At 48.6% G+C, this 23,067-nt stretch overlaps 1 protein-coding gene and 2 long non-coding RNA genes across 3 annotated transcripts in view; 2 read left to right on the top strand and 1 right to left on the bottom strand.

Annotated features, from left to right (window-relative positions):
• SPRING1 (SREBF pathway regulator in golgi 1) overlaps window positions 1-23,067 on the top strand; it is a 122,317-nt gene that overhangs the window by 67,753 nt on the left and 31,497 nt on the right. The window lies entirely within an intron of this gene.
• LOC147575317 (uncharacterized) lies at window positions 2,804-7,498 on the bottom strand. The gene is made up of 2 exons (XR_015242256.1): window positions 7,335-7,498; window positions 2,804-4,843 (listed from the first exon to the last, which is right to left on the bottom strand). It is a non-coding gene; the product is annotated as an uncharacterized LOC147575317 (long non-coding RNA).
• LOC147575316 (uncharacterized) lies at window positions 15,195-22,980 on the top strand. The gene is made up of 2 exons (XR_015242255.1): window positions 15,195-15,976; window positions 16,209-22,980. It is a non-coding gene; the product is annotated as an uncharacterized LOC147575316 (long non-coding RNA).

Here is a 23,067-nt window from a genome sequence, read left to right as displayed (position 1 = left end):
ATGGGGAGGAGGCAGGAAGGTCAGAGAAGAAGTGAGACTGGAGTGATAAAGACAATGAAACGGATTCTCTCCTAGAGCCTCCGGAAGGAGTGCAGCCCTGCCGACCCATTGCAGACTTTTGATCTCCAGAACTGTGAGGTAATACATCTGCAGTGTCTCAAACTACTCAGTTTGTGGTCATTTGCTACAGCAGCCCTATAGGAAACGCGTCCAGATTTCGGCCTCAAGTCCGAGTTTTACTTTGTGGCTTCCCCCTGTTGTAAAAATAGCTCACAGCTACCGAGTGGTGATGAGGTGCCCAGACCTGCACCAGACCCAGGACAGACATCATCTCATTTAATTCTCCTGGTGACCCTAGTAGACAGGCACCATCGCCACCCTCAGAGAGAGAGCGAGAGCGAGAGCGAGAGAGAGAGAGAGAGAGTGTGTGTGTGTGTGTATGTGTGTGTGTTTGTGTGGTATGTCTGTGCACGTGTGGTGCATATGTGTGGGTTGGCAGGGCCACGCTCTCTCTGGACGTTCTAGGCAGAATCTGTTCCTTGCCTCTTCTGCGATCTGGTGGCTGCTGGCATTTCTTGGCCATGGTTGCCTCAGTCTAGCCTCTGCCTCTGTCTTCACGTTGCTTCACGTTTTCTCCTCTGTGTGTCTGAATCAGATCTTCCTTTGCCTTCCTCTTCTACATACGTGCAATCATATTTAGGGCCTGCCCGGATAATCCAGGATGATCTTCCCATCTCAAGATTTTTAACTTAATCACGTCTTCTGCCATGTCAGGTAACGCACACAGATCCCAGGAATTAGGAACTAAACCCATATCTCTGGAGGGCCATCTTTCAGCATTCCACAGGGGGTGGGCACCCTGAACATCTTGCCCTTCGTGCCTCAAGCCTAGGAGCTGGCTGTCCCATTTGCCGTGTGACAGATGAGGAAGTTTGAGGCTCAGAGAAGCTTACTGTCTTGTCTGTATGTCCCATGAAGCTGCTAAGTGGGGCAGGCTCTTTGCGCTAACCCCAAAGAACATTGGTGGAGAAATAGGGGGCTGGAGCTACCACCATAGGAGCTCTCTTGGTTTCTTGGACACCTCAGTGTTTTCATCTGTAAAATGAGAATCGTAGTAGACCCTTCCTGATCTAGGTCGGAAGAAATTAGACCATTTTCGTGAACATTCTTTGAAAAATACTATGTTCTATAGATGTAAAAAGTTATTATTATCTAGAGCGGGTTCATAAAAAAAAAAAGTCTTCATATATGAGAAGAGAGATGACTTGGCTGAGCATCATGAAGGAAATGCCAAAATATTTATAGAAATCACCACCCTGGCTTGGAGTGCTGAGTCTTCACTTAAGATAGTGACTAAAGTTCCGAGGTGGAGACGTTTAAAAACCTTCCCCCGTTTGAAGAATTGTACCTGGAAGCCACTTCCAAAGAGGGTGGCAAGAGATGCTGAATTATTTCAAGTGGAGAGGGGGAAGGAAGGTGAGGTTTTAAAAAAAAAATTTTTTTTAATGTTTATTTTATTTTTGAGAAAGAGAGAGAGAGACAGAGTATGAGCAGGGGAGGGGCAGAGACAGAGAGGGAGACACAGAATCTGAAGCAGGCTCCAGGTTCTGAGCTGTCAGCACAGAGCCCAACACAGGGCTGGAACCCATGAACTGTGAGATCATGACCTGAGCTGAAGTCGGACGCTTAACCAGCTGAGCCACCCAGGTGCCCCAGAAGCTGAGTTTTACTCTTGACGACTCTTACCCCTCTCTCCACGCATCTAGGTATGCATAATGGGGATGTTAGCATTTAATTGCAGTCACACCACCATGTGCTGTTTTTGTCCATTAAGTTTCTGAGGTTTTGGTCACCCGGGTGGCAGAGAATGGATAGAAGGAGAAGAGAAAGGGCAGGTAGGGGCAGGGGACATTGCAGAGGTGAGCAGTGAAATGACACCAGGAAAAGCAAGTCAGGCACGATGAAGAGCATTTAGGAAGAACCTACACATCTTTATCAAAATTGATTTTTGACCTTTCAGAAAGACCTCTACTCTGCGGGGTTTTTTCATGCTGTACTCTTATTTTACATCCCACATGAAAAGCATATCCACTCAGAACAGACCACATGCGGTGCCATGGCAGACATCACTAATCAATCATAGCAACCCAGAGCTCCAGGCAGCCCCTCCCAGCCGGCGAACGAGCTATCTATCACCTCTGCTCTCAATGATAAGCATAGGACATGACTTTTACTGCCTTCATTAACTTACTTCCAAAGACTTTCTGACCTGTTGTTTATACCCAAGCTCAGGCTGCTCGTTTGCTATTTTACTAACTCCTAGCTTATTGGCGACCCAACAATACCCACTGCTGATGGCTCACTGTGTACCAAGTACCCCACATTTAATCCTCGGGAGTGTTAGTTTTCTAGGTAACAGAAGCTCATCTGAATGAGGGTTCTGTGGCTTGCAAAGAGCTGGACGGCACTGCTCCGGAGACGCACGAGACATTGCGCCAGCGTGAATTGTTAGATGGTTGAGGCACGCGAAAGAGGTTATTTACCCTCAAAAAACTTACAGTCGTGGTGTGGGCAACACAAGCAAATGCAACCCAGCGAAGGAAAAAAACCAGACCACGCGTGTGTGTGCAGGGACAGAAAAGCAAATATGACACCACGTTAGCGGTTGTCGAATATGGGTGGGAGGTACCAGGAATTCACTCTTAACTTTACTGCGCATTCGAAGCTTTTTACAATAAAAAGCTGGGGGTGGAATAAAACACAGTGAATGGATGTATCTGGAAAAAAAACCATTTGTGAGCTCTTTGTCACTTCTGTTTTTATTTTATTTTTTTAAATTTTCATTGAAATGTCACTCGCATAGCATAAAATGCACCCTTTTAAAGTGTACATTTCATCGGTTTTTAGTATTCCCACTATGTTTTGCAAACATTACCACTATTTAATTCCGGAACATTGCCATCATCCCATAAGGAGCCCCAGACCTGTTCACAATCAGTCTCTATTTCTCCTTCTCCCAGCCCCGTAATCTACCTTCTGCCTCAGGGGATTTGCCGATTCTGGATGTTTCATGTAAATGGATTCAGACAGTTATATGGCCTTTGTGTCTGGCTTCTTTCACTTGGCATCATGTTTGCAAGGTTCGTCCACATTGGAGCAGGTGTCAGAACTTCACCCCTTTTTACGGTTGGATCATACTCCGTTGTGCGGATATGTAACGCTTTATTTACGCATTCACCCAGTGACTGATGTTTGGGTTGTTTCTGCTTTTTGGCTCTTACAAGTAATGCTGCTAAGAGCATTCGTGCCCAAGCTTTCGTGTGGACGTGTTTTAAATTCTCTTGGGTATATACGTAGGAGTACAATTGCTGGGTCATGTGGTAACTCTGTGCTTAACCTTTTAAGGACCTGCCAGACTGTCTTCCAAAGTGGCTGCACCATTTTGCCTTCCCACCAGCATTGTGTGAGGATTCCCATTTCCCTATATCCTCACCAGCACTTGTTACGGTCCTTCACTTTAATAGCCATCGTAATGGCTATGAAGTGACACATTGTGACCTTGACTGACATTTCCGCCCCTTCCATGTTTTTATCTTAATTCTGATGGCCAACCTTCAGCTGAGATACTGGACCTAGAAAAGCAGTGGAGGATCCTGAAAGCAGTTGCATCCCACCCACACTTGAGAGTTGTCTCCCTCTGCTCTTCAGACAACGCCGAGTTATTGTTGTGTTACTTTTCTGTTACCGTGTGACGAGTTACACAAGCTTAGAGGCTCAGCATAACCGCTAGTTCACCGACTTGTAGGTGAGAGGATCCGCACGGGGGGAGCTGGGCTCTCTGCCCAGGGTATCACCAGGCTGGAACCAAAGTGTCCCTTGGCCTGAGTTGCCATCTGGATGCCCTGGGGAAAATTCTGTGTCCGCGACGATTCTTGGCAGTGGTGGAATTCGGTGTCTTCGGTGGGCATTAGAACCGGGGGAGCACTCTCAGCTCCAGGAGGCTGCCCACATTCCTTGCCACATGACCTCCTCCGTCTTCAAGCCAGCAGTGGCATATCTGTCCTCATCCTTTGAATCTCTGACTTTTCTGTCTCTGCTGTTTGAACCCAGCTTCGCAGGGCTCAGGTGATGAGGTGAGGCCCACCCGGATAACCTCTGTCTCCTAAGGCCAGCTGACTTGGGACCTTAATTACACCTGCAGAATCTTTTCTTAGCAGTACCTCGATTAGCGTTTGATTGTGTAACTGGGAAAGGTGTAGGGACAGCAGGAGCCGGGAATCTCAGGTGGGTGGGGGACATCCTAGAATTTGGTTTCTCCCCAGGCTTTTGACACAGACACTAGAATGAGTCTTTTGCTGAGACGGCTTCAGAACGTTTGAATGCACCAGCCCTGCACAAAGTTCCAGTTTTATGGCCGACATTGGCCAACAGCTGTTGAAAGTCTGACAGTATATGGCAAATCCGTTGACAGAGCTCATACTGACTCTTGTCATTGATTATTGAATTGATGGTTCCCCTTGGTTTCAGGAGCTCCTGGCATGTGGACCAGGACCTTGCTGAACCTTGACAGAGTGATAAATTGCGCTTTTATGTCCTCGTTTGATTCTGTGGCTCTTTTGAAAGGAACACCCTTCTGATGTGCCCAGTAAAATCCTCTTTGATGTGCCAAACGTGGACAATTGAGCCTTTAAGGAATTTTAAGCACAGAAAGTGAGTATCTGCCCATATGGACGCAAGCACAGTCTTTTGTTTGTTCCTTATGGTGGATGTTAGGTTTCAGAAATGCTCCTTATTCTTGGCAATGTCCCTTCCCTCTTCTGCATAATCGTCCGGCTCTCCTGTTCTGAAACCGGAGCAAATTGCCTCTCGTTAACATTAAGTCGAATAAACTAAAGTGAGCACATGTGAAAGCGGAAATGACTTTGAAAGAGAAAGCCAGTGGGAGCTACTTCCCGTTGCAGAGGTTAAGTCAGAAGTGAGTGGAAATTTTTATCTTTCTTCTCATATTGTTGAAATGCAGTAGGCTTCCACTGGTCTGAAGCCAGCATTTCCAGTGTGTGTTATCGGGACACCGGTTTCACCCAATGCATTGGTATGTGTTAAGTAGAAAAGGGTTCTGTGGTCAGTCAGATAGGTGTGCCGTTAAGTATATGAAAATGTCCTGGGGAGAGATACAGCGTGTTGCGATTTCCAAACCTAGAGGTTGCGCTGAATGCTCACTTGGTTTAGGAAATATTTATGAGGTTAGAGCTTTACAGAACACACTTGGGAAAGGACTCTGTGGAGCAAATTCTTTGGCTTGGGAAGGCATACGTATATCTGGTGGCATATTTGTTACACAAACCCAGAAATGGACACATTTCCATTTGGGTGACAAGTACATATATATGGGTCACAGATGGACCTATTTTGGTCAGACAAATGGATAGCAGTTTTTCTGCCTCAAGTAAGTTTCTCAGTGGGATTGTCTCCTAAACCCTTCATAGTCTATCAATACCATTCCCAATCTAGGCTCGGAAGTAGCCTCCAACACTTCAATAACAATGGTACGCATCTAGTGGCTGCAGAAGAGAAGGAAATTAATACTTATTGATTACCCCTAACGAAGGTGGGTACTTTGCGTGTGCTTTATCCTATTGATTTTAATGTTTATTAATGTAGTGTTTATTTTTGAGAGAGAGAGAGAGAGAGAGAGAGAGAGAGAGACAGAACACAAGCAGGGGAGAGGCAGAGAGAGAGGGAGACACAGAATCCGAAGCAGGTTCCAGGCTCCGGGCTGGCAACACAGCCCGATGCGGGGCTCAAACCCACGAACTGTGAGATCATGACCTGAGCCGAAGTCGGACGCTTAAACTGTCTGAGCAACCCAGGCGCCCCTGCTTTTATCCGGTTGAAACTTCATAGAAACTTCATACAACCCTGCTGAAGCGAATCTTAGTTACTTTCAGTTCATAAATGAGGACGCTGAAACTCAGAGAGTTGAGGCAGTTTGCCTAAGGTCACACAGCTTAATAGCAGAGGGCATTTGGAGCCAGGAATGTGATCGTGTGACTCCAGAGCCCCTCCTCCTCTCAGTAGCTTACTTCTCTGCCCTTGTTGCTGATCTATTCTAATTTATGCTACAAATGAGTAGTTTACTAAAAGTTGGGTGTAGATCGAACATTTCCAACTGACTTATATGTTCCCACCGATCAGCATTGTGATTTCAGCCATGCTTCCTCTTTAGCCGACAGCGATTTTGGATACTTGAGTTCTCGGTTTCCCCATCCCTTCCCTATTCTCTATCTAAAGTGATGAGTGACCTGAGAAACAAACTTTTACAATGCCCCAGGGAAAACTAACTCTGATTTCTGATTTATTTTCCATCTTTCGATGCTTCATAAAGTATTCATAAACGTATCCTTCCATTGATTTGAACGGCTACGGGGAGCTTCAGAGCCAGACTCGGGCTCAAAACATTTGACGTTCGGCTACTGGCTTCATTTCGTGCCCGTTTCCTCAGTCTGTAAAATGGGAATGATAAATCCCGGCCGAGGACAAAATAAGGTCGCGAAAGTGGACGTGAATTTAAAGCACTTACGTAGGAGTGCTTAGTAGACGTGAACCTGTCTTCGTCCTTAACAGTTGGAACAATATTGGCGATAAAGATGGAAAAACAGAAAAAGAAACAGGACACCTTTTAGGGGCTCTGAAAATAGATTTGAAGAAATGAGCACCTGTCCTCTCCTTCTCTTACCTGTCTTGCTACTCCTAGTCCATTTGTGGCCAGTGAGCACCAATTCAGAGCGTACTCGAACATTCGAGTAAACACGAACATACATTAATATTAACCAAAGAACAAATATTTGTGAAACTCCCCTGGCCGTCATGTTTACTTTCGCTCTGAGAGACGCAGTTAGCAGAAGTAACATCAAACAAACAAAAGAAAAGCTATTCCTGTCACCCAAGGAAAGTTACGTCCCCGCTTTTGCCACACCAGACCTTTAGCTACTCTCTGTCCTAAATAGGGAAAGGCAGTTGGTGTTTAAACACGAGGTATTTTTTCTTAAACATATGTCATTTTAAAATGCTCTTATCTTGATATCCGCAGAGCTCTCCAGCACGCTGCCTTGCCCGTGGTAGGATCATTTTGTTGAATTAATGAATATTTACGGAAACATGCTAAACTCCCATCTCCCCCATTTTTAACTCCCAACGAGATGAACAGGTTTTGTTTTGTGTCTGGAAATAGTTCGGCTCCTGGAAAATATTTTCCCAAGGAGCGTGGTGGAAGATGAAATGGCCTGACTTTGCTCAAAATAAAAGCTATGCCAATATTTGTTACCCAGACTCACCAGCTCTGACCTTCAGCTGTTTGAGACAGACTTTCATGGCTTGGCAGATACAACAGCAGGGATCTCACTTCTGCCTGAAATCTTAAGTTGACTCTAGACCCTTACACACACACACACACACACACACACACACACACACACACACACACACAAATACATGTCCCATTCAGAACCATCAGCTGTTCAGTTCACTCATAGCTCCTTCTGTAGGGTAAATAAAGAGTGCTAAAGCAATCTGGGAAGCCTCTCCACCCTCTTAATTGATCCCATTGTGTACGCACTTCATGACCCATTACACTCTGCCCCTCAAGGTTGCTTCAGAGCGTCTCCTAATCACTGACCAGGGCCAGCTTCACTTGGAGCATGCCGGAGAACGGCAAGGTTTTCCAATCTTGCACTCTGTTGCTTTTATGAGTCCTTCGGTATTCATCTTCTGGATCATATAGATTAACCCCATTTATGGCAGATTCCGCGCCGAGCCCTGGCGAAGCCAGTCTGGCCACTGAACGGCACAGGCTCGGGGGGAGCACTTTGCATAAAGCCCATTGAGAAGGTGACAGCCGGGCCTCCCTCTAATAATTCACAGTGGCAGATCAGAACAAATTGTTCTGTTTTTCATAGTTGGAAGAGTCAATGGGTTGGGCAGGGCGGAGTGGGGAGGTTGCCGGCAGTACAGAGGTAGTCTCCCTTTTGGCTAACAGGGATTTAAAAATAGTGTCTCAAGAAAATCGTTGCAAACAGGAGACCACAGGGATGCTACACAGAAACACGCAAGGAGGATGTTGCTATTTCTGCTAGCTGTTTGGGTCAGGACGATGAGTGATTTTTTTTTTTTTAAATGGGGGCCAGGGGGAGAGTAAGTGAGGAGAGGGGTAGGATTTGAGAAATAGAGAATGCCATCCAAGCCTCTTCCTGATATCTGGGGTCTCGCAAGCCTAAGATAAGACAGCAGAACTTGTCTCTGAGGACAGGTGCAGCTATGGGCCTATGTTGTCCTCCCTCCAGGCTGGACAGGAGCAAAAATAATGACGGACAGGAATCCAAAAGCCCAACCCCCGTGCTTCTGCCGTGTCCCTGGCATTTCCCTGCTGAACACAGCCCTGGCTCCTGTCACACTTTTTTGGAATCACTTCTATTATTGTTTTTAATTGTGGTAAATATGCATAACATAAAATCTACCATCTTGCCATTAAAATTCTCTTCTGTTGCTTAATGTTCATTTGTTTCTGAGAGAGAGGGAGACACCGAACCTGAAGCAGGCTCCAGGCTCCAAGCCGTCAGCACAGAGCCCGACACGGGGCTCGAACTCACGAGCCACGAGACGGTGACCGGACGCTTAACCGACTGAGCCACCCGGGGGGCCCCACCATCTTGACCGTCCTTAAGTATATAGTTCGGTAGCATTAAGTATGTTCACGTTGTCGTGCAACTACCACCCGCCTCCGGAACTTTCTCATCGTGCAGAACTGAAACCCCATAGCCAGGAAACACTAACTCACCACCAGCTGCTGACACTAACCTCCATTCCGCTTTCTCTCTGTGATTTTGACCCCTGTGGGTGCCTGCACATGAGTGGAATCATACAGTGTTTGCCCTTTCGTGTCTGGCTTAGTTCACTTCGCATGTCTTCAAGATTCATCCATGTTGTAGCAGGTGCCAGCATTCCCTTCCTTTTAATGCCCTAATAATATTCCATTGTACACACGTCCTCGTCTTGTTATCCATTCACTCGTCAGTGGACGCTTGGGCTTCGTCCACCTTTTGGTGACCGTAACGCTGCGGCGAACAGGGGTTAGTCGAGATCTTTTATCAAAACTCTCATGCTCGTCTGTTTCCTTAGGCTCCCCCGATGAGCTCTTCCTCAAAGGATGAGCTGGTGAACCCAACTCGGATGAGCAAAGCTGGAGACTCGGGGGTTGAATGGGAAGTCGGGAAAGTCTCCTTGAGAGACTTTAGATGCAGGAGGAAGTGCATCCTTTCCTTTATAAGAAGGGGCTTATGTTCTGGTGACCATATGTCCCCATTTGACCAGGACAGTCTCGGTGGTACATCTGTCATCCCAGGGTAATTATTAATGCCGCACCCTTTCGCTCTTAGAAGGATCCCTGGTTTGGGCAGGAAATTACAGGGGCACCTTGTCTATGGAGAAATTTGTACCCTGGTGTCAGCTGGGGAGGAGGTGAAACTGAGAACAAAGTGGGCACCTCCTGGAGAGACTTGGGATGATCACGTGGGATCCAAATGTAGCTTCGGGGTCTGAGGAGAACCGAGGGCTGAGGAGTGGGATCCGGTGCAAGTGTCCCCAGTATGCTGAGCCAACACCTTTCAGTGTCGCTGGTCATTCTAAGACAGAGGTTCCCGACTGGTGGGGCTTTTGTGCCCTGGGGGCATGTGGCAATGTCTGGAGACGTGTGTGGTTGTCACAACTTGTGTGACTGGCATCTAGTGGGCAGAGACCAGGGACCTGCTGAACATTCTGGGTTGCACAGGACACCCTCTGATGACAGAGAATTACCTGTCCTATGTGTCAATAATGCTGTGGTTGAAACATCCGGTTTAAGGGATGCAACGAAGAAGAGAGGACACCGGGGGGGTGAAGGGAGGACTGAGGACGGAGAGGAAGAAACCACAGCAGGTGCGGACTATAGGTAGCCACAGGCAGAACTTGGCTTTTCCTCTCTCCGCTGGGCCTGATCCCCCTACCCAAGCCACTTAGTCCCTCTTCCCCTCTGCTCAGTGGGGCTAACACCAGCCTCCTGTGCCTGACACAGTGGCTGAGAGAGACTTCACGAGGTGCTCCGACGACATGATCCCTCACCAGCACTGGTGCGTAGGTCTCCCCATCCGGGTCTGGCCGAAGGCCAGGAGGTAAGAGAGCAGGGAGGAGGCATGGCCATGTCTCTAGGGCAGTTCCCAAGTGTGATGTTTTTGCCCAGCACTAGCATCTTGTACACAACACTTACTCCTAAGAGAGTCGCTGTGTTTCAGATCATAGGTTGATATTCCCAGAACACCCAAATGACGCATGGCTTTTTCAAGTCCTGTTTTCTGCATTTTAAGGCATTCTGGGTTGGTGACAGAATGCAGAGAAGAGCTGGCCCCTATCCCCTTGGGTCCTGTTTGCAGTTTGATCTATTTTAATATGCATGTACATCGTAGCACTGGATGACGTAATTGTCTTGCTCACAAGTGCTCACCTGTCTGGTCTGAACTTCATTTGCAAATGCTCCCAACCAGCTCCCTATAAATATTCATTAACGATGAGGTCACATGACGAATTCAGCAAAGGATCGCTATTAACCCAAACCACAGCCTTTTCCCCTCCTGAAGGGATCCTGTGCCTCTCCCAATAGGAGCAAGGAAGGCACAGGATCACCTTTCGAGAGTTTAGAAGAAATCAGACTGAGTTTAACTGAAATCAGGACAGGAGAAGATGTGCGGGATGTTAATTACAGGGGAAAATACCCACCCGGTGGCCAAGGTGCTGTTCCTTTAGGGCCTTGCGACTTTCACTTACTCTATCCTGCTAATTTCCCTAAGTGCAGCAGGACTGGTGAAAAATCTTTATGCCAATAAAAATATTCACGAGCCACTTTTTTTTTTTTTTTTTTTTTTTTTTTTTTAATTTGGTAAGCCCACCTAGAAGGCTGGCTTACCTACTGATGAGCTGGAAAATCAAAAACCACAGAAGTCACCTTCCAACAGGGGAAAGTTACCGCGTAAACACCAAGACTTATTTTCATGAATCCATGGGTCACACATGAACATCCTGTGCTGCTGACGATCACCAGCCCTGGCGTGGGTCTTCGGGTTCTGGGGAGGGGGGGGAGGGGGACTGCCTCAGTTACAGACAAAATAGATGACTAGCCTGGTGCCAATTAACCTCCCTTTAATTGATAATTAATTTTCAAACCTATTTACTCTCCCCGGAACAGCTGAGGCTTTAAAGAGACCACTGTGAAAACAAATGGAGAATAAAGTCATCTCTCAGGGAGTGAAGGGGGCCTCTCAGGCCCTGGGAAAGACCAGGCCTCTTGGACAAGCCATTTTATTAAAGGGTTCTGAACGTCCACGAAGGTGACAGATCAAAGTCACCTTTGCCACCTTAGGGTGGCAAGAGCTGCCTCGAAGGTTTGTTGTTTCATTACATCCCTTGGCAGGGTAACCAACTGTCCCTGTGTGCCCCAGACCCAGGGTTTCCAGGGACACGGGATTTTCAGTGCTACGAAGGGGAGGGGGCCTCATGTCCCGCCTGAGCCCTGAACCCCGTTGGCCCATTCTGTGCATCCCCTGGGTCCTTTGGTCTGCAGGTGTCTACCCAAGCCCCCCAACTCTATTCAGCAATGTTCCGAGTCCCCCCCCCCCCCCCCGCCCACCCCACCTTTCAGCCTCGAGGCTCTGTAGAGCTCACCGAATGGCAGTATTACCACATTGATGGGTGCCCGGCATTAGTTATTAAACCCCTTCTTTGGTTGCTTGTTCAAAAATAGGTTTATTTTTCCCCCTGACTATAAAAGCAGCTAGAATGTGCTCCCCAACAAAGAACACCGACAAACTCAGAAAATGCAGAAAAATATAAAGGGGAAATAAATATACAGACCATAAATACAAAGAGCAAAGCAGAGATGGCTTTGAATCGCAGCTCTTGTAGAAACCACCGTCCATATTTTTGTGCAGACGCTTTATTAATCTTCAAAACGGTAAAGTCGCAAGTCTTCTGGCCAGTGTCATATTTCATTCGTTTGCTCGTTAATGGTCTGGAGAGAGTGCAACTGTGATCTCCACCATATCTTCACATGATGGTTCTAGATACTCAGAAGAGATTCAGACACTGAGAGTCTACTATTCAGAACATAATCTGATGCCGTTTTGGTGTTTCCTACCATTGCTAAAGAAAAATGCATTTGGGCTTGTTCAGCATTTAGGCCAAAAAGTGTTTGGCGGCGGGGGGGGGGGGGTGTGCTAAGAGAATCCTCAGCTGAATGCGTGCCTTTGACTGTGTTCAAGGTGTGACATGAGGTGTCACCGAGGGCTGTCCTTAGCCTAAGTCTAGACCTTTGGACCAACCCAGTTACTCCTGCAGGGTTTAAATTGGTGCACTTGAACTGTTCTCACCCTTGGGATCTCTGAGCTCCACAGGAGGTTCTGTGATTCAGCACGCAGTAAAAGATCCATGACTCAGAGTTTGAAACCCCAATTCCCTTGTGAGACATGGATGTACTAATATTTACCAGTATCTGGCAGGGGGATTGGTAAAATACCCAAACACTCCATGAGTGCAAATTCTCATTAAGTACAGCAGCCCCAGCCAGCTTCTGCCCAGCTAGATAATAGAGTCCTAGGACTCAAAGCAATCTCTAGAGATCACCCTGCTTCTGGAAATACTGGACTTACATAGTACTTTTCACTCATTCACTCAGGCATTTCCTTACTCCCTCCCTCCCCTCCTTCCTCCCTCCCCTCCTTCCCTCCCTCCCTTTCTTCAAGGCAACTCTACTTGAAACCATGGTTTCTCAAGCTAGACTATCTGGGTGCAAACTCCACTCTCCCATTTTTTTTTTTTTTAATTTTTTTTTTTTTCAACGTTTTTTATTTTTGGGACAGAGAGAGACAGAGCATGAACGGGGGAGGGGCAGAGAGAGAGGGAGACACAGAATCGGAAACAGGCTCCAGGCTCTGAGCCATCAGCCCAGAGCCTGACGCGGGGCTCGAACTCACGGACCACGAGATCGTGACCTGGCTGAAGTCGGACGCTCAACCGACTGCGCCACCCAGGCGCCCCAACCACTCTCCCATTTTATTAGCTGTGTTCTCTCGGGTGAATTACTTAACCTTTATGTGCTCAATTTTCTCATCTGTAAAATAGGGAGAAAAGGGCGATTGCGAGGATCTGGCACATAAATAGGCATATAAAGCGCTGAAAACAGTTCTAGCACGTAGTCGCTCAGTAAATGCTAACTTTCGTTGTAACTCATTCATTCTCCTAAACTCTGTTGAGTTATTACAATGGATCAGGAATTGTGCTAGATCTGGGGGACCTTGTGTTAATGAGTAAACATGATCTCTGCCCTCATAGAGTCTATAATCCAGTGAAGAAATGACAGCGTGGTGTGTTGGAACACGACGAGGGGCCATGCATTGGGCTGCAGGGTGGTCCAGGCAAGCCTTCCTGTAGAGGCGACACTGCCGGGGCTTTCCAGGGGTCGAGCATGTGTAGGGCTGAAGGGAAACCTTGCCAGGCAGAGGACATAGCTAGTGCACAGTCTGGAGGTAGAGAAGAATGTGTATTGGGCCCAGCATGGTGAGCTGGATCCCCACCACACAGGGCCTCGTAAAGGAGGCACGATTTGACCTCATTTTTTAAGAGATCGTCTGGACTGCCGACCGGAGAACAGATCGAGGAGGCCGTATTAGTCAGTTCTTGGGGTAAACAACGGAATCTGCTTTGGCTAGTTTAGACAGAAGAGGTATTTATTTACTCAAGGATGTGAAGTCACTCGCAAAGTTACTGGAAAGAACCAGACTTGGAATGTCACTTGCCAGAACAGCTCCCCGGAACAGTGCCTGCAAAGTGACTGGTGCCTGAACCCCTGACGAGCTGCTCCTGAACAGAGGCTGGGTGCACAGCTTCCCACAGCCGCTACTGCCCCAGCACCCAGGTCCCATCTTGGCTTGGCAGCCTGTGGGCCAGTGCCACTGCTCTCGTGGCCACGGGCAGTCGGGGGTCTCTGCCGCCACCTGCCCCAATGAAAGCAGACCTTCTAGACACAGCGTGTGGGGGGAGTGGCCAACAGACCGGGCCCTGGGCCCACAGAGAGCCTGGGAATTTGCATCCAGACTCCTAAAACGTGGAGGAGGTGGGCTCGAATGATCGAAATTCTTTATTCCAAGAAGGCAGCCAAGAATATGTCATGTTCCAAGACCGCGATAGCAGGGGAAACCATACGTGGAACCAGTTGGGAAGCCATCATAAACACGCGGGCGAGTGCTGACGGAGTTTGGACTAGCCGGGTGCCCTGGAAATACAGAAGGAGCCGCGAGTAAGCTTGAGGTGTGATCTGGAGGTAGGACCTGTAGCCAGGACTTGCCAGTGGCTTGGATGGGGGCAGGAGGGCGGGGAGCGGGAGAGAAGAATCGGGTGACTGCTGAGTTGTTGGCTTCCAGGCTATAGATAGTTCGACCATATTTTTTTTTTTAAGTAAAAAAAAAAAAAAAAAAAGATATTTTACCCAGCAACAGGCTGAAATTTTGAAATTAAACAATTCCTGCAAAACCGAGGCTACGTAGGATCCATCTACCTGTTCCCTAGCTTATAGTTCATCCAGAAATTCCTCTGGGTCGACTTTCCATATAGATCTTAATTATTCCTGGGTACGCAGGGAGTGAATAACTGAAAAGGTCTGATAAGCAGGAGTCATTTCAGTTCCCCATCTCCCATCACCCCTCTATCCTTCCCTCTAAGCTTCTATTTTGAGTTTCCGCTCCTCTCTGACAGAAGTGCTAACAGGCTGTGAAATGGCTGAGAGGCAGAGGCTGCCTGGAGGTGGCAGGAGAGTCCCCATCATCCCCAGGGGGTCTGCAGGAAGCCCTGGACCCTCTTGGGCTGCACCTGACTAGTGGTCCCCAGCTCGTCATGGGGATGGTGGGTGGATTCAGTGACGGAGATGCAGAGCTTCTGGGTCTGCCTTTGGCTCATATAGAAACACAGTCCAAAAAATAACTCGATTCTGTGGACCATGAGGCATCAAAGTCTGCTTTGCTGCCTTGGAAGTTGGAGTCAGGCAAGGATGGGAAACCAAGTTAGACGCAGAGAAAGGGCCAGAACCCCATCCCCCCCCCCCCCCCCCCCCGTCTCTGCGGTTTGTGTCTTGATGATTTCTCCTCATGGGATGTCTGCATTCTTTAAAATTAAAGACCAAAGGACAAGGCAGCGTTATCCCAGTGTATTGGGGCCCCACAGTTGTTCTAGAAACATCTTTCTTACCACTCCTTAATTCACACCATGGAGATCAGTGCCCTCCATCACTACCATTGGGGTTGGCCTTGCTTTGGTGTTGGCTTCTCACTGTCCCCACACGTACACTGTGGCTTTACCACCTGCCCCTTGGCTGAGAGTTCTGTATGTCTCTGATGAGAGGGGCCACCAGAGAGGTCCCAGGAGGTGTGGAGGGTTGAGGTGGACAAGTAGCCGTTTCACAGCTCACACTCAGTGTTGCTCATCTGCTGGCTCACCGTGTTGGCTGGAGGCAGCGGCTGGGGTGGCAACTATCCCTTCTCCTCCTGGGTCCCCTTCCAGAGACACCACCTCCTGGGCCAGGTGTGTGTGTTCAGCTCTGTGATGAAGGGCCCTGATTCCTTTGGGTTTTTTTTTTTGAATATAATATTGTCTCACTTTTAAATGTATTTTATTTGAGAGAGAGAGAGAGAGAGAGAGAGAGCAAGCAGGGGAGAGGGAGACTGAGGGAGTGAGAGAGGGTATACCAAGCAGGTTCCGTGTTCAGCACAGAGCCCGACATGGGGCTCAATCCAACGACCCTGGAATCATGACCTGAGCCAAAATCAAGATCCTGACGCTCAAATGACTGAGCCACACAGGTGCCCCCGGCCCTGCTTCCTCAAAATACCCAGACCCCGGTGGCGCAGTCGGTTAGGCGTCCGACTTCACCCAGGTCACGATCTCGCGGTCCGTGAGTTCGAGCCCCGCGTCGGGCTCTGGGCTGATGGCTCAGAGCCTGGAGCCTGTTTCCGATTCTGTGTCTCCCTCTCTCTCTGCCCCTCCCCCGTTCATGCTCTGTCTCTCTCTGTCCCAAAAATAAATAAACGTTGAAAAAAAAATTAAAAAAAAAAAAAAAATACCCAGACCCCTAATACCAGAGGTAACAACAACAGTCATGGGTTTCAGTCCATCTTCATGGTGTTCCAGCGTGTTCTTGACCTCCCCCACTTTACCTCTGTGTTTATCTCTGGGACTGAGATTGATATCCTTGGAATTTCCATGTAAGAGGAGTGTCTTTGTTAATTGACACGCTGCTTGGGTCATACCTGAGTTTATGCTGAGCAGTGAGATGGCTCAGTGTGGGGCCATCTGACCAGGATGGGGCTGGTCAACTAGAAAGACCCACTGCCTGGTGAGCACGTTGGGGCTTTGAGTCAGCCTGACCTCTGGGGAGGGCATGGGGCTGGGATTGAGTGAATGGCATGGCTGATGATTCAATTGATCACGCCTATGCAGTCACATCCCATTTCAAACTCTGCACGCACCAAAGCCCAGAGGACCTTCCTAGGTGGTAAACACATCGATGTACCCGGATTTACACTGATGGCAGAACACACTGATGATGCCCTGATTCCACAGGGAGAGAGCATGGAAGCACCATGGTCAGGACCCTCCTGGGTCTCGCCCTATGTGTCTTTCCCTTTGCAGTAAACTGTGATCACTGACATAGCACTTTCCGGAGCTTTATGGGTCATTCTAATGAGTTACTGAACCCAAATGTGTTTTGGGAACCCCTCGGTTTTGTGGCCAGTTGATCAGTTGCACCGGTGGCCTGGGGACCCCACTTGAGGCTGGCATCTGAAGGTGGGGGTGGAGGGGGTGGGCAACCATACCGGTTTATATCGGATGAACATCCTTCTTAGCTTTCCTAATGCCCTCCCCGAGGACGTCAAGCCCAGCATCAGACACGAAGACCGCTGGCCAGCTCCCACAAGTTTTGTGAGGTCAGATTTCCACGTATAAGCGTATGTATGTGTGCAGGCGTGGACGGTGGCCCAGCCTCTCTGACTGAGCTCTGACTGATACAAATGCCTCATCCACTGGTACCTCCCTGCCTTCTCTACCCAGGGCGCTCTTCAGTATCCACCCAAAACCCTCTGATCATTTATTACACACCTGCCATTTTCCACTTGTCTGGGTGTCCCAGAGGGAGTGATGCCGTTCAACTGTGCAGACACCCGAGGGATGAATATTGCAATGACACTAACAAAGCAAGGACAAAGCCCTGGCAGATCTGGGCTGGCTTGAAGGAACCTAGCATTTATCTGGCTTTGGAAGCGCGGGAGAGCTTTCTATGGACGAGAAATCGGGTGAGGTCTTAGCAGGAGCCTTTCCTTCCTGAGAATTGTTCTGACACTCGCTGTCCCGCGGATCCAGCCCCGGGACCGTATGTGCTTTTCCTCGTTTGACTTCCCATTGCCCTTAAGGGTCTTTCTCGGTTAGGCTGCTGTACTCATCGTAACAGCTGCCATAGGTAAAGGGGCCACTCTGTGCCAGGGGCTTGCCATGCATTATCTCTGAAGCTGGCTCTAAAGCTGCCTCTTAATCCCCGTCACCTATTTCACCCATCCCCCACCCCCCTGCCCTCTGGTAACCGTCTGTCTGTTCTCGGTAGTTAAGAATCTGGTTTTTGGTTTGCCTCCACAGGTTGGCATTATTAGCTCCACTTTACAGATGGGGAAACTGAGGCTTACAAAGTCCCACGTTTTGGACAAAGGACCATACAAATGAGTGTAAGTGGAAGAGCTGGGATCCGAACTCAGACCCCTGTGGCTCCAAAGCCCATGCTATGCTCTCCCCGCCCATGTAAGCTCCTTCAACATGGGGGAGACCCCTCTGCGTCCCTGGCACGTGGCGCCAGGTCTGGCTGGAGCCGCCGCCCCTTGGGTTTGTTGAATCCACCTCCTGCCCCACCATCCCCACCTCCTTATCTGGCCCCTCTTCTCTCAGGGGACAGGGAGGCAGAGGGGAGAAAGGTTTCCCCTGCTCGCCCCCGCTTCGGGCAGATCGCTGGGTATTTTTACCAGCCCGGGAAGACTGGGAGTAAAACGGGCTCCGGTTTTGAACTTGCCTTGTCAGCCCTGCCTCCCGAGTCCCCCCGGCAAAAGGTTTACGGTCGACTCTCGCAGCTTTGCTGATGCAGCCGGTAATGTTTATAACCACAATCAAGCACTCCGAGAGCCGCAGCACTGATTTCTCGCCCATCTCTACCCTGTAACAGAAGATTTTTCAATCGAGTAGGTTCGTCTCATGCACAACATTAGTTTTAAAATAGCTCTAGCCCAGCTCTGAGGATTGCACGGGGATTTGTACTTGAAGTCATGGAAATACATTTATTTTACCTTCCTCTTACTCCCTCTTTGAGGGATTTTAATACATCATGCAGGAGTATTTCTCACGTGTCAGGAAAAAGATGGTCTCTGCAGCGAAGACAAAGGACTGTGTGTATTGTATTTGTTGAAAGAGAAGAGCTCCACTTGGGCTCACCCCCGTGGGCTTCTCAGGGTCCCGTATTTGGGGACTTTCCCTCGTGCCTGACCCTGGGGGCATCAGCTGGAAATCTCCTGCAGCCCCGGCCATCCGCCAGTAATTTAAAGGCTGGATGTGGGGTCGGCAGAGGGAAGGTGCCCGGCAGAGGCATCACCCAGCCAGTTCCCGTGTAGCCGGAGAGACGCACACCTCGGTGTGACTCAGGCCCTGCAGACAGCCTGAGATCGCAGCCCGAGCCCCTATGTCGACAGGACAGCAGAGCTGCAGGTATCAGTGAATAACCCGGGCGTAGTCATCGTGCTCCTGTATCTGTAGCGTGAAGTCCTGGGAGGGAGCAGTTGCTGACCCAAAGGCTGTCTTTGTTTCCTGTGGCTGCTTAGCCACGGAGTGACTTGAGGAAACACAGCCTTACTCTCTCACTGTTCTGGAGGTCGGAAATCCAGAATCCGTTCCACTGGGCTAAAATCAAGGCGTTGGCAGGTCAGGTTGATTCTGCAGGCTCTAGAAGAAGCCGTTGCCTTGCCTTTTTGCAGCTTCTGGTGGCCACTCGCATTCCTTGGCTTGCGGCCCCTCGGTCCATTTTCAAAGGACGTTGCTCCGGTCCCTGCTCTGTCAGCCCCTGTCTTCTCGAGTCTCATCTCCCGCCTCCCTCCTGTAAGGATGCTTGTGATTACATCAGACCCCCCTGGGTGACCTGGAATAATTTTATCATGTCCGGATTCTCAGCTTAATTGAATCCAGCACCCTGTTTGCCATGTCAGGTAACGTTCACACACGCCAGGGGTTAGGATGTGGACCCCACGATTCAGCCTGCCTCAAAGCTTAAATTGCCCTCCGTCGGGCTTGTAACAATTTACCTCCTCACCACCAATATAAGGGCCTACCCATTCCCCATACCTTAGCCATACAGCTCTGTCAACATGATCTTTGCAAATTTGATGATAGAGAAAAATCATACCCGGTGTGGTTTGAATTCGCATGTTTCTCACGAGTGAGATAGAGAATATGTTTATATGTGCAAAAGCCATCTGCATTTCCTTTTTGGTAGACTGTATTGTCATATACGTTGCCTGCTTCTTTTGCGGGGTGGGGTGTGAGTACGGGGCGTGTTGGCCTTTTCAGCCCTCTGAGTTGAATCAGAGACGAAGACGTGAAAAGCCCAAAGACCTTCAATAGCTCACCCGAGGCCACGGGCAGGTGGATGGCAGGCCCAGGACTGAAGCCGTCCTTGATTTTCAACTTCATCTGTTACAGTCTTACCACGTGGCAGCTAGGTGTAGCTGCTTCTCTGTCGAGCCACACATTAGGGATAATGAGAAAACCGCTAATACTGATTGGGCTGTGCTTTTGCCATTTTGTCCAGGAGCTTTTGTTTTCGCTTGTTTCCTTTTTACCCTCCTAGGTATTACTATCCCATTTCACACACAGGGAAACCGAGGCTCAGAGAGACTTCGGAGCCTGGCTGCAGGCATATGACTGATGAGTGCAAACCCAAGGTCAGAACCTGCTCCTCGTCCGGAGCCCTTATTCCTTTGCTGTCAGCCATTTGTGGGTTTCCTATAGCACCTTGAAACTGTTTTCACCCTATCCGGGCACGACTGTACAATTGCTTATTTACTGTAATTTTAAAGTTGACTCACCTTCTAAGAACTTCACCATGTCCTCATCAGCCACAGTCATAAAAATCACAAGTTTGATGCGTCTCTTCTATTCATTCCTCATCCCACACGTTGAAAAATGTTTGTGTACGCACTAAAATTCTCTTCTTGTTTCCCTTAAGTGGTACAAGTAACTGCACGTTTTGGAAACATTGCATTAAGTCTGTAAGACCTGATGGGAAGTGACGGGCCGTCAGTATAGCTGCCTTTGTCAAGCACCTGCTAAATGCCAGATGCTTCATTTAGTCCTTACAGCAACCTTAAGAGACCAGGCTTTCCAAATTCATGGAACAAGAAATGAAAGCTCAGAGAGGCCGGTTGACTTACCCAAGGTCACACGGTCATCAAGCGACAGGGCTGGGATTTGAGCTCAGGTCTTCCTGCCTCAGAAGCTTGTGCATTTACCCCAGACTGGCATTGCCCCAGGTGCCCCCAGCCTTGGGCACTCATTTGCTATTTGCAAAGTCGGTCACCAGTTGGTGATTGCTGGCCAGGAGGTGGGCGTCCCATGAGATGGGCAAATACAATGGACCCGTTTACAAGCAACGAAAGCAGAGAAGTTACATGATTCCCTAAAGTCACCCAGCAAGTAAGCCAGCTGCGTAGCCAAGAATAATAGAATAATATTATTTCAGGAGACTCAAGCTCACTGAACCTAAGAGCTTCCCAGGGCCCCGTGGTACTCAGGCTGTCAGAAGGTGTTTCCAGGGCTGTGACCCTTCAAAAGCAATGCTTCCCACCAAGGCAGAGGTCTGGGTGCCGCACTTAGGTGTGAGAGTTACTCAGACTGTCAGTGTGAGCTCAGACCACCTCCAGCATTTTCTCTCCATTATTCTTTTCAGATCATAGCTTGATTATTTTTTTTCCATCAAGAGAATGGCACTACATATTTTGTCTTGGTAAAATAACACAGATTTTGCCTAATGGAATGCTTCCAGGGTTACTCGGAAGATGAATGGATTAGCATTCAAAAAGCACTTTTGAATCCCAGACAGGCTGAAGTGGCGGGCAATTCTATTGTTATGCACCTAACAATAGTAATTGATTGGAGGTGGGGGGGGGGGTTCCTTGATCACCTTTGGGTTTTGCTATGAAAAACTGGTTGAACAAAAGGTTGCTCTTTCCCACAGGCGGAAAGACAATTCCTTCCCTCTGACTTCCACTTCAGCCCTTTCCCTGCTATTCTCCACTATGATTCCAGCGGCCCATGTGATCTCCCCAACCAGAGGAAATTCCCTCGCCCTACCCAGCGTCTGCGGACTGTCAGGAGGATGCTGTACAACAGGGACACAGCCGGTTCGGTTTGAAACTTGGAGAGTTAAAAACTTGTGTCCATACAAAAGCCTGCTCGTGGATGTTTATAGCAGCCTTATTCATAATTGTCAAAGCTTGGAAGCAACCAGGATGCCCTTGTGTAGGGGAGTAGGTAAATAAGCCATGGTGTGGTCCATCCACACAATGGAATAGTATTCAGCACTAAAAGGAAATGAGCTATCAAGCCACAAAAGACATGGAAAAGGTTGAAATGCATATTATTAAGTGAAAGAGGCCAATCTGAAAAGACTGCGTGCTGTAGGATTCCAACTATAGGACATTCTGGAAAAAGCAAAACTATGCAGACAGTAAAAAACAGATCAGCAGTGGCCAGGGGTTGGGTCGTGGGGAGGGATGAACAGGCAGAGCATAGAGGACTCTCAGGGCAGTGAAACTATTCCATATGATACCATCATGATGGCGTCGTTATGCATTTGCCCAAACCCTTGGAATGTGCACCAACCACCAAGAATGAGCCCGAATGTTAACAACGGGCTTTGGGTGATAATGATGTGTCAGTGTGGGTTCATCGATTGTAACAAAGGTACCATCTGGTGAGGGATGTTGATAGTGGGAGAGGCTCTGTGTGTAGGAGAGAAGAGGGTCTTACATGGCAAATCTCCATACCTTCTGCTCAGTATTGCTGTGACTCTGAATCTGCTCTAAAAGCTAAAGTCCATTAAAAACAAAACAAAAACTTGGAGGATGGGCTCCTGAAGATGCCCATCAGGGAAACTGAGGCCAGACTTGGACGGGCAGCTGGGATCTGACCCCTGGTCTCCTGACCGTGGAGTCATTGTTCTTTCCACTGTGCCTTCCTGCCAAGGAAAATGTCAGTATCAATCCATCCCTGACCTCCTGGTCACTCCCACCCAGAATGGAAGCCAGCCAACTCTGACATCCATGGCCCTTACGAGCCACTGTCCCCGGGAACTCCTCCTTAAGCACTCTTACTGTTAAAGCATGTTGGGGACCATCATCTCTTCATTGCAGTAGTGTCCATAGGCTTGAATAATGGCTGGAATCTTGTGGGTTCATTGGCTGGACATTACGGGATGCCTGTGTTGTGCCGTGAGCAAAAGAAGGCTTTATTCACACCGGCATCTGGGCCAGAGGGGTCTGAAAAGCTCAATTATTCAGCAGAGCGTGATGGAAAAATAAAATCCTGAGTAGATGTGTTTAAGGTCATCCTTTGTCTTCTTGGAAGGTGGGGAGCCAGGAGCCCCGACTCTCTCATTGGCCTTAACTGTTGCTCGAGGCTCTCCAATCTTAACGTTACCCCCAATAAAACATATGTATATATAACTTTATTTTCATTAAAAGCTTCATACCAAGAAGACAGCATGACTCATATCTTTGAATCGATGTAATTTTGGTTCATAAAGTGGGATTAAAACGGAGGAGCCAACTTCCGACTCGCACGGAGTGTTTACGCTGCTCCTAGAAGCCCCCGGGAGGAGTTCTGGCCCCTTTGCTGTTTCCTCTGACCAGCAGC

The sequence above is a fragment of the Puma concolor genome, chromosome D3, assembly GCF_028749965.1.
Source record: "Puma concolor isolate L17-30 chromosome D3, mPumCon1.1.hap2, whole genome shotgun sequence".
Taxonomy (NCBI): Eukaryota; Metazoa; Chordata; class Mammalia; order Carnivora; family Felidae; genus Puma; species Puma concolor.
The sequence above is the reverse complement of the archived record's forward strand: the minus strand, read 5'-3'. Positions and strand labels throughout refer to the sequence as shown.